The 14,024-nt window shown below is 56.1% G+C and overlaps 1 pseudogene across 1 annotated transcript in view; it reads left to right on the top strand.

Annotated features, from left to right (window-relative positions):
• Positions 1-14,024, top strand: part of LOC309621908 — a 97,423-nt pseudogene that overhangs the window by 35,227 nt on the left and 48,172 nt on the right. The window contains exons 8-12 of the transcript in view: positions 11,239-11,374; positions 11,575-11,950; positions 12,030-12,225; positions 13,223-13,280; positions 13,387-13,515. The product of the transcript in view is annotated as an uncharacterized misc_RNA (transcript). The remainder of the gene's footprint in view (positions 1-11,238; positions 11,375-11,574; positions 11,951-12,029; positions 12,226-13,222; positions 13,281-13,386; positions 13,516-14,024) is intronic.

Genomic DNA, 14,024 nt, shown 5'->3' on the forward strand with positions numbered 1-14,024 from the left:
AACAGAGATCACTGAGCCCCACCAGAGTTGCTGATTCCATAGGGCTGGGACCGGGCCCTAAAACTTGAATATCTAACACATTATCAGGGGATGCTGGGAAAGCTGGTCAGGTAATGGTAAAGCTGGCCAGGAAAAAGAAACCCGACGTGTCAGATCATAAAGTATGGAAGGGCAAGCCCGCCGGCAGTCCAGGCCGGGGGGCGGGGGGGCGGACCTGGGTCCCCAGCCCTACAGGGCCAACGGCAGACCGGCTCGGGCGCCCCTCGGAAGCGCGGGGTCCCCGCTGCCGAGTCTGTGGCCCCGGCCGGCCCCGGCTCCCCTCTGCCCACCCTGCGCGCGGGGGCTGGAAACGGCCGCGGAGAACCAGGCAGGGCGGGAAGGGGGGCTCCAAAGAGGGTCTGGCGACTCGAGTCGCTCCGTTACTCGGTGGGCTCAGCGCGCGCCGTGGGGGAAGAGAGGTGGAGGTCCGGGAAGAGGGGACGGGCGGCACTCACGTAGACCAGCAGCAGCCATGGGTAGACGGCGGGCTCGGCCACCACGGGCGACTCCAGCCTCAGCTTCTCCCCCACGTTTTCGCGCGCGGCCCCCGCACCAGGCTAGTCTGGCGGTTGGGGGAGGGGCGGGGCGCCGCCGGCGGGGGCGGGACAGGCGGGCGGGCGGGCGGGAGGCTGAGGGGAGGGAGCCTGGCCTGGGCCTCAGCCGGCGCCGCCGCCGCCGCCGCCGCCGGCCTGCTCCCGTCCGGCCCCCGGCTCCCTCTTTGTGGTCACAGGCCCGGGGCCTCCAGCGCTGCTGCCAACTGGGGCCGGCGTGAGGCAAGCACAATGAGCCGGGGCCCGGCTGAACCACTCACTCGCGGCGAGCGCCTCCCGCCCCGTGGACCCGCCCCCACGCACGCACGTACGCACGTACGCACGTAAGCACGTACGCACGCACGCACGTACGCACGCAAGCACGCACGCACGTCTTCAGCTGCCCCCCCCCCCCGGCCACACCCACCGGCCCGAAGTGGAGACCCGGGGAGACCCCTCGGGGCCTGGGGTGGCGGGTTCGACTCCCGCCCTTGACGTACCGTGACACCTCCCCCCCAATATGTTTCTAGGTATTATATGTATATATGAATATACTATTATATACACACTTGCGTATGAATTTATATGTGTATGTACATGCGCATATTTACATATAGGGGTGTGTGTGTACACATTGTATATATGTATGTGTATATATCTTATATATATGATATATGTATGTATATATACGATGAATTTCTATATACAGTACATATATATTTTTATGCTATATGCTTTTATATGTAGGTGTATATGTGTGTCTATATGTATGTACGTGTATGTATTGCATATATTATATGTGTATGTATGTATACTGTCTATATGCACACCTAAATATCTTTGTATGTGTGTATATACGTATGCTATATATGTACCTAGGTGTGTATATTGCATATGTTATACGTATGTGTACATACTGTATACATACCAACTATGCATTTTATATGTGTGTATGTATAGTGTATATGTATGTGTGTATTGTCTATATTGTGTGTATATGTGTGTATACATACTGTATATATACAAACTGCATTTTATATGTGTGTATATATGTATGTGTGTATTGTATATACTATATGTGTATATGTGTGTACGCATACTGCATATGTACACAGCTGTATATTTTTGTATGCTTGTACATATGTACGTGTGTGTGTATATACACACACACCCCATATGGATTCTGTTTGTCTGGAGAACCCTCACTGATACGGACACTTATGACAATTGAGTACCTGCTCTTTGCCAGCCAGGGAGCCAAAGGCTTGTCTTTCGGTGTCTCCCTTAAGTATCACGAGTCCCAGGAGGGAAGGTGATGCTGCTCCTACCAGTTGAGGTGCCTCAGGGTCAGTTAGGTGGACAGGGCGGGGGGCTGGAGCCTGGTGGAGCCCAGGTGGAGTTCTAGCAGCAGTACAGCCTAGCAGTCCCACTTCCCCGGGTGCTTCTCACAAAGACGCCGAGGGAGAGTCGGGACCTGAAGGAGGGAATGAGGAAGCTTCCGTGGGTCCGCAAGCCCAGACCAAGGCTGACTCGTCAAGAGTGTTAGAGGTCAGGACTGTGGTTACCCTGGGGGTGGGCTTACACAGAGCCATTCATATCCTGAAAAAGTATCCATTCTGCTCTTGTTTGTATGGTTACCCCCCTCCCCCAAATCTTTTAAAAACAGATTCTCTTGGTTGCTGGGAACACACACGGGGAAGTTGTGTGTGAGGGGGTATGATCCAGGGGACAGGGAGGATAAGCCCCCCACTCGTAGGGCAAGGAGTGGCTCAGCTTTGTGAGCTGAGGATGGCCCACGAGGTTCCAGAGAGAAGGGTCCCTGCTCCGTTCCTGCTCTGTGCACCCCATTCCCAGCCTGAGAAGCCCAGAGCCACCCACCCCCCCGCAACACACACACACCAGGGAGGAGAGCCAGTCACCCTGGCTCCCAGCCTCCGGCTCCAAGGCTCCCGGCACTAGGAGCTATTTTCAGCTTTCATGCCCTAGGACACGGCCAGAGCTATTGTCTCCGGAAACTCTCTGTCTGTCTCTCGCCCGGCCTCCCTCCCTTCCTCCCTCCCTCCTCCGCTTCTTCCCCTCCAGCTCCATCTGTCCTCCCCTCCACCCTGCATTTCTACCCAGGATGGCTCACAGACAGCTGCTCCCCGTGCCCACCTGCCACCATTCCATGGATGTCAAAGCAAGCCCTGGGGACTTCCCTGGAGGTCCAGTGATTAAGACTCCGAGCTTCCACTGCAGGGGACGCGGGTTCGATCCCTGGTCAGGGACATAAGATCCCACATGCCACACAGCACGGCCAAAACAAAATGAATAAATAAAGTTATAGTGATGAAACAGCCCTAGTGGTGCAAGGATGGGACGTATAGCTCTATGGTATAGAAAAAAGATCCAGAAACAGATATATGAGAACTTGATATGATAGAAAGTGGGGAAATTAAGGAGTTTTCAATAAATGGCATTAGGACAATTGCATATCCATGTGGGGAAAAGTAAATTAGAAAAAAAAAAAAGCAAGCCCTGGTCAGGTGTGACCTTGGGCCCAGGGCCATTGGCACAGGTTGTCATGTGGGATGTTCTTCCTTAGACTCCTCCCTCCCTCCTGTGTCACTGTCACTTCCTCCAGAACCTTCCTGGACTCCCCTCCACAAGCCCGGGGTGTGCCCTCACCCGCCCTGGATCACCAGAATTCCAATCCCGGCCCACCCTTCCCCGCCAGGTAGAGAACTGTGCATGGTCAATAAGACCGTAGAGGTCATTGGCCATTGCTATTGCAGCTGGAATTGTTACTGTGTTTAGATAGGGTGACCAACACCCGCCCCCAGTTTGCCCAGGACCGCTCAGGTTTGAGCGCTGGAACTCTGGGGAAACTCTCAGTCCCGGGGAACCCCAGAAGGCTGGTCAGCCTATTTAGGACAGATCTTTCACTTGATCTCCCAACCCCCGAGAGCCAGAAAGGGAATCTCCCCCCTCCTTCCATTGTAACCTTCATTCATTCATCCACTCATCCCTTTATTCAACTCCTTTATTCAGCAAGTATTTATGAAGCATCTACTACACAGCAGACACTCTTCTAGGTGCTGGGGACATAACAGCATCCCTGTCCTCAAAGAGCTCACGTTCTAGCGAGGGCAGCAAACAGTAAACTGAGAAGGTGTGATTTATTACATGGGGATGATGTCTCGGAGACCACTGCAGGGCAGGGGAGGTGGGAGAGGAAAGGGGCAGTTCTAAATGCAGGCGCTGACGGGATTGGGGCAGACCTTGCCCTGGGCCAGGCTGGTTGCTTCAACACAGCTGTCCTCGCCCAGAGCCATCCTGCCCCCGCCTCACCCAGTTCTTCCGTGATGTGTGGGGAAAATCTGTGGTTGTCACAACTGGGAGGGAGGGCCCCTGGAATCAAATGGGTGAGGCCAGGGATGCTGCTAAACCCCACACAGTGCCCAGGAGGGGCCCTCAGCAGAGGATGACCCGCCCCGAATAACCCCAGTGCCACGGGGGAGACCCTGCACTAATATTATTCAGACCCGCTGGTGCCCCGATTCCTGCACAGGCAGGGACTCTAACCGGGTCACCTCTGTATCCCGAGGTGACCTAGAGTGGGGCAGCCACGAGGGCTGAGATGAGTATCGGGGGTGAAATGACAAACCTCTGCACCCACTCTCCCCTCCGCACCCCAGGGGCGATGGTCTCTATCTCCTCCCCGTGCAGGTAGCTTTTCCCTGAGCCATTTCTTCTTGTCAAGGTCCCTGTCGCAGGTTGGGTTCCCCAAAGATGACGTTGAGAGCAAGGATTGGAGTGCAGGTGGTTGATGTGAGGCGTGCAGGAACAGATACAGCTGCCATAGGGTTCCACAATTCCACTCCCGGGCATAGATCCGGAGAAAACTCTAATTCAAAACTATACATACACCCCTGGCATTTCCCTGGTGGTCCAGTGGTTAAGAATCCATGCTTCCAGTGCAGGGGGCGTGGGTTCCATCTCTGGTCAGGGAACTAAGATCTCACATGCCGTGTGACAATAAAAGAAGAAAGAAAAAAGAAAGAAAGAAAGAGAGAAAGAGAGAAATAGAGAGAAAGAAAGAAAGAAAGAAAGAAAGAGAGAGAGAAAGAAAGAAAGGAAGAAAGGAAGAAGGAAAGAAGAAAGAAAGAAAGATACATGCACCCCAACGTTCATTGCAGCACTATTTACAGTAGCCAAGACATGGAAGCTACCTAAATGTCCACTGATGGATGAATGGATAAAGAAGATGTGGTACATATATACAATGGAATATTATTCAGCCATAAAAAGAATGAAATAATGCTATTTGCAGCAACGTGGATGGACCTAGAGATTATCATACTAAGTGAAGTAAGTCAGAAGAGAAAGACAAATATCATATGATCTCACTTATATGTGAAATCTAAAATACGACACAAATGAACGCGTCTACAAAACAAAAACAGACTCACAGACATAGAGAACAGACTTGTGGTTGCCAAGGGGGAGAAACAGTGAGGGAGGGTTGGATTGGGAGTTTGGGGTTAGCAGATGCAAACTATTAAATATAGGATGGATAAACTACAACGTCCTACTGTCTAGCACAGGGAACTATATTCAGTATCCTGTGATAAGCCATAACGGAAAAGAAAAAAGTTTTATTTATAGGTTCCATCCCTAACTGAGCTGGCCCATCCCCTCCCATGTTTCTAAGTGCAGCCCGAGGCTGCAGACTTCCCACCGTGGTCTTCAGCTCCAGAGCAAGCCACCTGCGAACCACCCACATCTTCCCAGGGGCTGGCAACTCTCCTTTGCTACTGATTCCAAGACACATCCAAATAGCAAAAATGTGACCATGAAAAGAAACTCAGGCATGTTCAAATCAGGGAAATAACATTCTTAGCTCTGTTCAGTACTCGCTTAATTTTACAAGAGCTTAGAGTTACAAAAAAGTTGCAAAGATCTGTACAGAGTGTACAGAGTGCCGTGGACCCTGACCCAGTACCCCTATTTCCAACTCATTAGTACCTTAGTGTGACATGTTTATCCAACTAAGGAACCAAGATGGATACATTGTTATTAACTAAAGTCCACACTTTATTAGAATTTCCCTAGTGTTCCCCTAACATCCTTTTTCTGTCCCAGTCTCCTCTGGGCTGTGACATTTCTCAGACGTCGCTGGGTTTTGATACCTTGAAAGTTTTGAGGAGGACTGGTCAGGTGTTTTGTCCCTCAATTTGTTAGTCTGTTTGTTTTCTGATGTTTTCTTATGGTTGGTCTGGAGTTATGGGGTTTGGGGCAGAAGACCCAGACAGAGATAAAAATGCCATTCTCCTCAGGTCACATCAAGGATACACACCATCAACGGGACTTATGACAAACGATTTTACCCTTGATCACCTGGCCAGTATCGTCTTTTTTTTCTTGCTGCGTTGGGTCTTCGTTGCGTGTGGGCTTCTGTAGTTGTGGCACGGGGGCTCAGTAGTTCTGGCTCCCAGGATCTAGAGTGCAGGCTCAGTAGTTGTGGCCCACGGGCTTAGTTGATCTGCGGCACCTGGGATCTTCCCGGACCAGGGCTTGAACCTGTGTCCCCTGCATTGGCAGGCGGATTCTTTTCTTTTCTTTTTTTCTTTTGCAACCAAAACGTTAATCCCAAGGATTCTCACAAAACATATTACAAATGACAGCATGAAAAAAAAAATTGCACAGTAACTCAAAGTTCAGCTCTACAATATACTCTTAATCTGGCAGGACATTGGTATCTTGATAATCTCAAATTTCCAAAAAATATTACAAAGAGCTATGTATTCATGTACAGCAATCACAGAGGGGACGTATGACCTAACTCAAAGGTAAACTAACTTCCTTGAAACTTCTTAGATTTTAAACTCCCTGGACAATCTCTTGTCCGGTGTGAAGACTAGTGGAATTTTTAAACCTCTAATCTAGGGTAAGGGTGCGGCTTTCATTTTTACCTGCTGGCTTGGGTTCACAGCACCTTTTAAAGACTGCTTGCTTAACTACAGCTGCATACCATATCCCAGCTACAGAAAGTCTTTTCAATGTTTGCCAGTGTTGTTTCCATAATAGTAAACATCACACTTTAGGTGGGCAGGAGTTAGAGTTTTATTATCAGTCTAGGCAAGACCAAAAATTCAAAGCAAGTTCAATTTTGCTTAAGGGAACATTGTAAGGTAACAATTCTTCATATTACATGCCTCCCAGGACCCATTTCAAACCATAGAGAATGACACCTTTATGTGTCACTGTCCCAAGAGACAAACAAATGTGAACAACTAAAACATTTAAAAAGTGCACCAAGCTTCGGAAGTCTCAAACAAAACTTGAATTTTCTGTACATACTCCTGCCAAATGAAGTTATTGCCTGTACACCACTCCTCTTGCAAAGTGGTCTTCTATTTCCTTTCATCTGACCTAGATCGGCTAGGAGACCTAGAGAAAGATCGGGACGGCTTGTGATTTCTCTCTTGGGACAGGGATCTCTCTCTTCTCCTTTATCTAGAAAGGGACCTGCTCTGGCTGACGGAGAAGGCTCTCCATCTTGGAGATGTGTGGGAGGTGGAGGACTCCTCCTCCCATAATCATCTCGAGGGCGACGACCCCAAGAAGGAGGCGGTCACGATTTCGACTTCTCTTTTCCCCATTCGACAGGTCCACTCTTACTCGGCAGCCACATAGTGTTCTCCCATCTAGTTCTCGGACAGCATCGGCTGCATCTCGGGGATCTTCACATTCAACGAGAGCGAAGCCGGGAGGGTTTTTAGCACCCCACACACTTCAGAGTGGTCCATAATAGCCTAAAGCTCGTTCCAATTCAGCCTTGTTACCACTGTTTCCAAGATTCCCTACACAAACTTTACAGTCCAACGGACAGGAATCACGTTGCAAGACCCTCGTGGCTCCTGGGTTTCACGGGCCACAGGGTGGTCCCGGGCCTCTAGAATCTGGTAGCTGAATCTGCTCGCACAAGCTGTCCTGTGGGGATGCGTTTTCCCCTATGTGTCCAGCCCGGGGCCCTGCTCTCTTGGCCCGGCCTCCCGGGTGAGAGGGTGAACCCCAGCTCCCTGGAGCAGACACTCAGAGCCCTGGTGACCGGACTCACGGCTGACGGGGCTGGAGCGGCGGCTGGACACGTGTGGCCAGCCTGGTGGTGTTTGGCCCCGTCTGCAGTTCCAGTTCCAGCTGAGAAAGAGCCTCCCTGTGTTACTTTCTCCTGGTTGTGTAAGGATCCCCGGTGTCATTTGACAGAAATGTAGACGGTGTGTTCTTTCTCTCTTTTCTCCCTGCTTCCTCTCCTCCCTCTCTGCCTCCCTCTCTCCCTGTACCTCTTTCCCTGTTCCGCTCTCCCTCTACCTCTTTCCCACTCCCTCTCTCGCTCTCCCTCTGTCTCTTCCTCTCTCCCTCCCTCTCTCCCTCTCCCTCTCTCTTTCCTCTCCCTATCTCCCTCTCTCCTCTCTCCCTCTTCCCTCTTCCTCTCCCTCTTCCCTCTGCCTCTTTCCTCTGCCTCTTTCCTCTCCCTCTTCCCTCTCCTCTTTCCCTCTCCTTCTCTCCCTCCCCCTCTCTCCCTCTCCCTCTCTCCCCCCTCTCTCCCTCTTCCTCTCTCCCTCTCCCCTGTCTCTGCCTCTCCCTCCGTCTCTCCCTCTGGGAGGGAGTGAGGGAGATGGAGAGATGGAGGGAGCGGGAGAGTTGGAGGGAGAGGGAGAGGGAGAGGGAGAAGAGGGAGGAGAGGGAGGGAGGAGACGTCTCTCCCTCCCTCCCTCCCTCTGCCTCCCTCCCTCTCCTCCCTTTCCCTCTCCCTCCGTCTCTCCGTCTCCCTCACTCCCTCTCAGAGAGGGAGAGACGGAGGGAGAGGCAAAGACAAGGGAGAGGGGGAGAGGGAGAGAGGGAGGGGGAGAGAGAGGGGGGAGAGAGGAAGAGCTCTCTTCCTCCCTCCCTCTCCCTCTCTCCTCCTTCTCTCCCTCTCTCCCTCACCCTCTCTCCCTCTCCCTCCCTCCATCACTTTCCCTCCTTCTCCCTCTCCCTCTCTCCCTCCCAGAGAGGGAGAGACAGAGGGAGAGGGAGAGGGAGAGGGGGGAGACAGGGACACGGAGAGGGAGGGAGGGAGGGAGGGAGACAGAGAGGGAAGCAGGCACCCTCTCGCCTTCTCCCTCTCCCTACCTCCTTCTCCGACTCCCCCTCTCCTCTCCCTCTGTCTCTCCCTCTCCCTCCCTCCCTCTAGGAGAGGGAGAGGGAGAGGAAGGGAGGGAGAGGGAGAGAGGGAGGGGGAGGGAGACGGAGAGGGAGAGACGTCTTGTCCTCCTTCCCTCTCCCTCCCTCGCCCTTTCCCTTCCTCCCTCCCTCTCCCTCCCTCTGTCTCACCCTCTCCCTCCCTCTGTCTCTCCCTCTCCCTCACTCCCTCCCAGAGAGGGAGAGATGGAGGGAGAGGGAGAGACGAGGGAGAGGGGGAGAGGGAGAGAGGGAGGGGGGAGGGAGGGAGAGGGAAGAGGGAGAGTGGGAGAGAGGGAGAGAAGGAGGAGAGAGGGAAAGGGAGGAAGAGACCTCTCTCTCTCTCCCTCTCTCCGTCTCTCCCTCTCTCCCCCTCTCTCTCCCTCTCCCTCTCTCCCTCTCCCTTGTCTCTGCCTCTTCGTCTCTCTGTCTCTGGGAGGGAGTGAGGGAGATGGAGAGACGGAGGGAGAGGGAGGAGAGGGAGCGAGGAAGAGGGAGAGAGGGAGGGAGAGAGGGAGAGAGGGAGGGAGAGAGGGAGGGAGAGAGGGATAGAGGGAGGGAGAGATGTCTTTGTCTTTCCCTCCCTCCCTCTATCCCTCTCTCCCTCTCCCCCCTCCCTCTCCTGCTCCCTGTCCCTCTCCCTCCCTCTATCCCTCTCTCCCTCTCCCCCCTCCCTCTCCTGCTCCCTGTCCCTCTCCCTCCACCTCCTTCCCTCTCTGGAGAGGGAAGGAGGTGGAGGGAGAGGGAGAGGGAGCACGAGAGGGAGAGAGGGAGAGGGAAAGAGGTATAGGAAGAGCGGAACAGGGAAACAGGGACAGGGAAAGGGGGACAGGGAGAGAGGGAGAGGGAAAGAGGGAGAGGGAGAGGGAGAGCAGAGCAGGGAAACAGGGACAGGGAAAGAGGGAGGCAGAGAGGGAGATGGAAACGGGGAAAGGGAGGGGGGACGGATAGAGGGAGAGGGAGAGAGGGACAGGGAAAGAGAGACAGGGATGGAGGGAGGGAGAGAGGGACAGGACAGGGCAAGAGGGACAGGGAGAGAGGGAGGGAGAGAGGGAGGGAGAGAGGCAGAGGGAGAGATGGAGAGTGAGAGGCAGGGAGGTAGAGGGAGGGAGGGAGGGAGGGAGACAGAGAGGGAGACAGGGAGAAGGGCTGATGGGGGCTCCCTCCCCCTCCCATCCTCTGCCCACTGCTTTCTCTTTTTTCTGCTTCAACAAACACCAGGCGCCTTTCAGATCAGCCCTGAAGTCAACGTTGATGCTTGGGACGGCCTGACCTCCCCGCTGCCTTCCAGCCCAGGACCACAGCTGGGAGATGAAGTCTGCGGGGCCCTGGGGGGGGGGCAGCGGCGGCGGAGGTGGTGGAGGCAGGCACCTCCTCTGACGCCCAATCTCTCCTCCTTTACGAGGCAGCCGCCAGCTCCCCTCCCTGACTCCCCAAGATTTGGGGCCATTTTAATATGTGTCGATAATGCCATGAGCTACTATTTAACTTTTCCACGAGGACCCATCTCCCGAAATGCAGTGGTTTTCAGGCTTGGCTGCACTAGAGAACCCCCAGGGAAAGGAGAGACGTCTGTACCTCCCTCTCTCTCCCTCTCCCTCCGTATCTCCTTCTGGCTCTCTCCCTCTCCTTCTGGGGTGATGCCCGATGAGCTCAGATTCGCAGATGTTCCCCCCATCCCCTCTCTGTGCCTTGCGTGGGGCCTGGGCCTTCTCACTGTGGCCCGGGAACAGCCTCGACATTCAGACATCGGTTCCTGCAAGGACACTTGCGTTTGGTCCATACCGCATGTGGCTGCAGTCTGTGCTTCTCCCGTTTAGCATCTTCAGTAGATGGGGGCTGTGCATGAGCCCTTCATCTTCCCCGCAGACACCACTGGTGCTTGCTCGGCCTCGCGGGTGATGTCCACGGGGGACAGACCTGTGTCCCCACCTTCTTGGGCTGCAGACAGGCCACGTTGGTCCTGTGGTGACTGGGGGCTCCCAGGAGAACCCCACCGCAGACCCAGAGAGGTGGCCCCAGAGAAGGTGGCGTACGCCTGGGGCCAGGCCTCACCAGCCAACCACGGGGCACCTGCAGCAACAGGTCTCTCGCCGTCCAGGGGCTGGGTGTTCGGGCGCCGTGGGGATGAGCTGCTGTCTGCACGGCAGCCAAGTTTGTATTGTTGAGCCCGGGGAGGCCCCTGGGTGGCTCCTGGAGAGCCTGGTCACATTTCTTCCTGCCCTTGGCCTTAGAGCTCATCATGGTTCACGCCGTTTCTGGTTCCAAAAGGACCTGTGTTCATAAAGACCACATGTTAGGACAGCACCAAAGTGTCTAGAAATCCAGGCCAGGAGGAGGAGGGAGGGGGTTTGGCTGTGCCCGCCAGTGGCCTGAGAGCCCTCCCACCCACAGAGACCTGGCCCGGGGCCTGTGGGGAGGGCGTGGCCCACGGTCCCCAGCGCTGGCTGTCTCTGGGTTCCAGGAGAACTGCGCGATCCTCGGGGAGCTGGTAAGGCTGCAGGCTCAGAAGTCCCGCCTGCTGGGATTCAGCACGCGTGCCGACTCTGTGCTGGAGATGAACATGGCCAAGACCAGCCAGGTGGTGGCCACTTTCCTAGGTAACCCCGCCTCCCCGAGTCCCAGTGGGGACGGGGGTCAGGTGGACCTTGACTGGACGTGGTGCTGCCTGAGACCCCACTGTGTCAGCCCTTGGGGGTCGCCTTCCCCAACCCTTCATTCTGCCTCGAGGGGCGTGGGGTGGGGGGCGGCTGGGCGGCTGCCACAGGGACATAGCTGAGCCTCTCCCCTCCGCCCGCAGATGAGCTGGCCCAGAAGCTGAAGCCCCTCGGGGAGCAGGAGCGGCCGTGATCCTGGAGCTAAAGAAGGCTGAGTGCCAGAGGCGGGGCCTGCACTTTGACGGGCCCATCAACGTCTAGGACCTGCGCTACTACATGAACCAGGGGGAGGAGACGCGCTACCACGTGGACCAGTACCTGCTCAATGAGTCCTTCCCCATGCAGGTGGTCACGCGCGGGCGGCTGGGCATCTCCCAGGAGCTGCTGGGGCTGACCTTCGACCTGGAGGAAGGCGCCAACATGCGTCACGAAGATGAAGATGTGAGGCTCTACACGGTCTGGGACGCGGCCTCGGGCAAGGTCATCCATCAGCAAGTTCTACCTGGACCTCTACCCTCGGTGCATGCGTGGGGGAACCTGTCGGCCGTGGGCCGGGGCTCCTCTGTGGTAGCGGGGCCTCACCCGCGTCCCTCCCCAGGGAAGGGAAGTCCGGGCACATGGCCTGCTTTGGCCTGCAGCCGGGCTGCCTGCAGCAGGACGGGAGGCGCCAGATTGCCATCGCGGCCATGGTGGCCAACTTCACCAAGCCTACGCCCAACCCGCCCTCCCTGTTGCAGCATGATGAGCTGGAGACCTACTTCCATGAGTTCTGGCAAGCGATGCACCAGCTCCGCTCCCAGGAGGGTGCAGGCGAGGGGCTGAAGGCAGGGGGCGGGGAGGGCCCGGGGTCTCCCGTGGTCCTCAGGCAAGCCCTCGCCACGGGATTCTTCCGCTGATGTCACCCCGCACGAGGCGACGCCCTTGGTGTCAGTTTCCATCATCAAACCCCACGCACTGGGCGCGTAAACAACGGAAGTGGATGTCCTCGAGACTCTGGAGGCTGGAAGTCCCAGATCAAGGAGTCAGGACTGGTTCCCTGCATGTTAAATACAGGTATTCAAGAGTTGCCTTTAAAAAAGACAAAATAGAAGAAAGGAACGTTGCATGCAAGGCTGGTGACAGGCGGTGATGAGAACAAGAGGTTAGGCTCTGGGGCCGGGAGCACCACGCCCTGTGAGGCCCTGGGGCTGCTGCCAGTCTCGGTGGAGGCTCAGCAAGTCCCAGTGACTTCCCAATGTGGGGGGGGTCCCCAGATGAGTGTCTGGGCCCAGGACCCAGTGCTCGTTCAGTCTTCCTGCAGTCAGCCCTTCGTCCTGAGAGCGATGCTCTCACAGACTGCAACCGGAGCGCGTGGGGACACTTTACTGAGCTGTGCAGCCGTCACTACTGCCCTGTTCTGGAACATTTCCCTCACCCCAAAAAGGTCCCTCACGCCCTTAGTTATCATTCCCTCCCCTCCCCTGTCCCTGACAACCAGGAACCCACTCTGACTCTGTGGATCTACCTGTTCTGGACGTTTCCCCTCAGTGGGGTCACACCCTGTGTGTCCTTCTGTGTCTGACTTCTCTCGCTGAGCACCGTGTTCTCACGGTGCATCCACGTGGCAGCGAGTGGCAGGGCTTCACACCTTTGCGTGGTCGAGGGCCGGAAAAAAGACAAACGAAAAGAAGGGCACGTTGCCTGCGACTCTGGTGACAGCCGGGGATGAGAACCAGAGGGTAGGCTCTGGGGCCGGGAGCGCCGCACCCTGTGAAGCCCTGGCGCTGCTGCCAGTCTCGGCGGGGCACGGGCAGTGCCGTCCCCCAGGAGCTGCTGGACAAGCTCATCAAGTCCCGGCTGGCCAACCCCCGTGCGGCCGGGCCGAGGGAAAGGAAAGGGGCTCCCAGACCGCCCGGCTGGAAAGCACGGCCTGGACACAGTGCCAGCGCCCCCCTCTCCTTCCTCCCGCCCTCCAGGCCTCTTCAACCTGCGCCAGATCGTCCTGGCCAAGGTGGACCAGGCCCTGCACACGCAGACGCCCTCGGACCCGGCCTAGGACAATGCCCGCCTCTGCCAGGAGATCCTCAGGGTCCCAGCCACGCCAGGTAGCCAAGCACACGCCGGGTCCACCTTAGCGGTCGGTTGGCGGCTACTGCCCAGTTCAAGAGGATCCTCTGGTGGTGTGTGAAGGGGGACCGACTGACGGGCTCTGGTCGAGGCCTGCTGACCTCTGGCCTCTTCCTGCCTGGGTTCCTGGGCTGGTCCCTCCAGCTGTGGCCCGCGGAGTCCGAGGGTGGGCTGGGCGTATCTGCACGTGCTTTCTGGAGAGCCTGGAAGAGGCAGGAGAGGGCTTCATACCCCGGACGGAACGCGTCGACGAGGTTTGCCCGTGCGTGTCGGTGCGGAGACGCAGTTCACTCCCTCGTGAGCGCTTTAACCCGCGCTCTCCCCGTGCTGGAGGGCGAGCCCTGACTCATCCCTCGGAGCCTCGGGCAGCTGTCCCTGTAAGAGGCTTAGGGGTGAACCCTCGTGAGCTTCAGCAGAAAGTCGGCAAAGATTGATTTGTGTCCCTCCACTGAGTTGCCCGCAAGGTCCCCGTTTTCTAGAAGTGTTG

This window comes from Balaenoptera borealis, assembly GCF_965194805.1.
Source record: "Balaenoptera borealis genome assembly, contig: HAP1_SCAFFOLD_1162, whole genome shotgun sequence".
Classification (NCBI taxonomy): domain Eukaryota; kingdom Metazoa; phylum Chordata; class Mammalia; order Artiodactyla; family Balaenopteridae; genus Balaenoptera; species Balaenoptera borealis.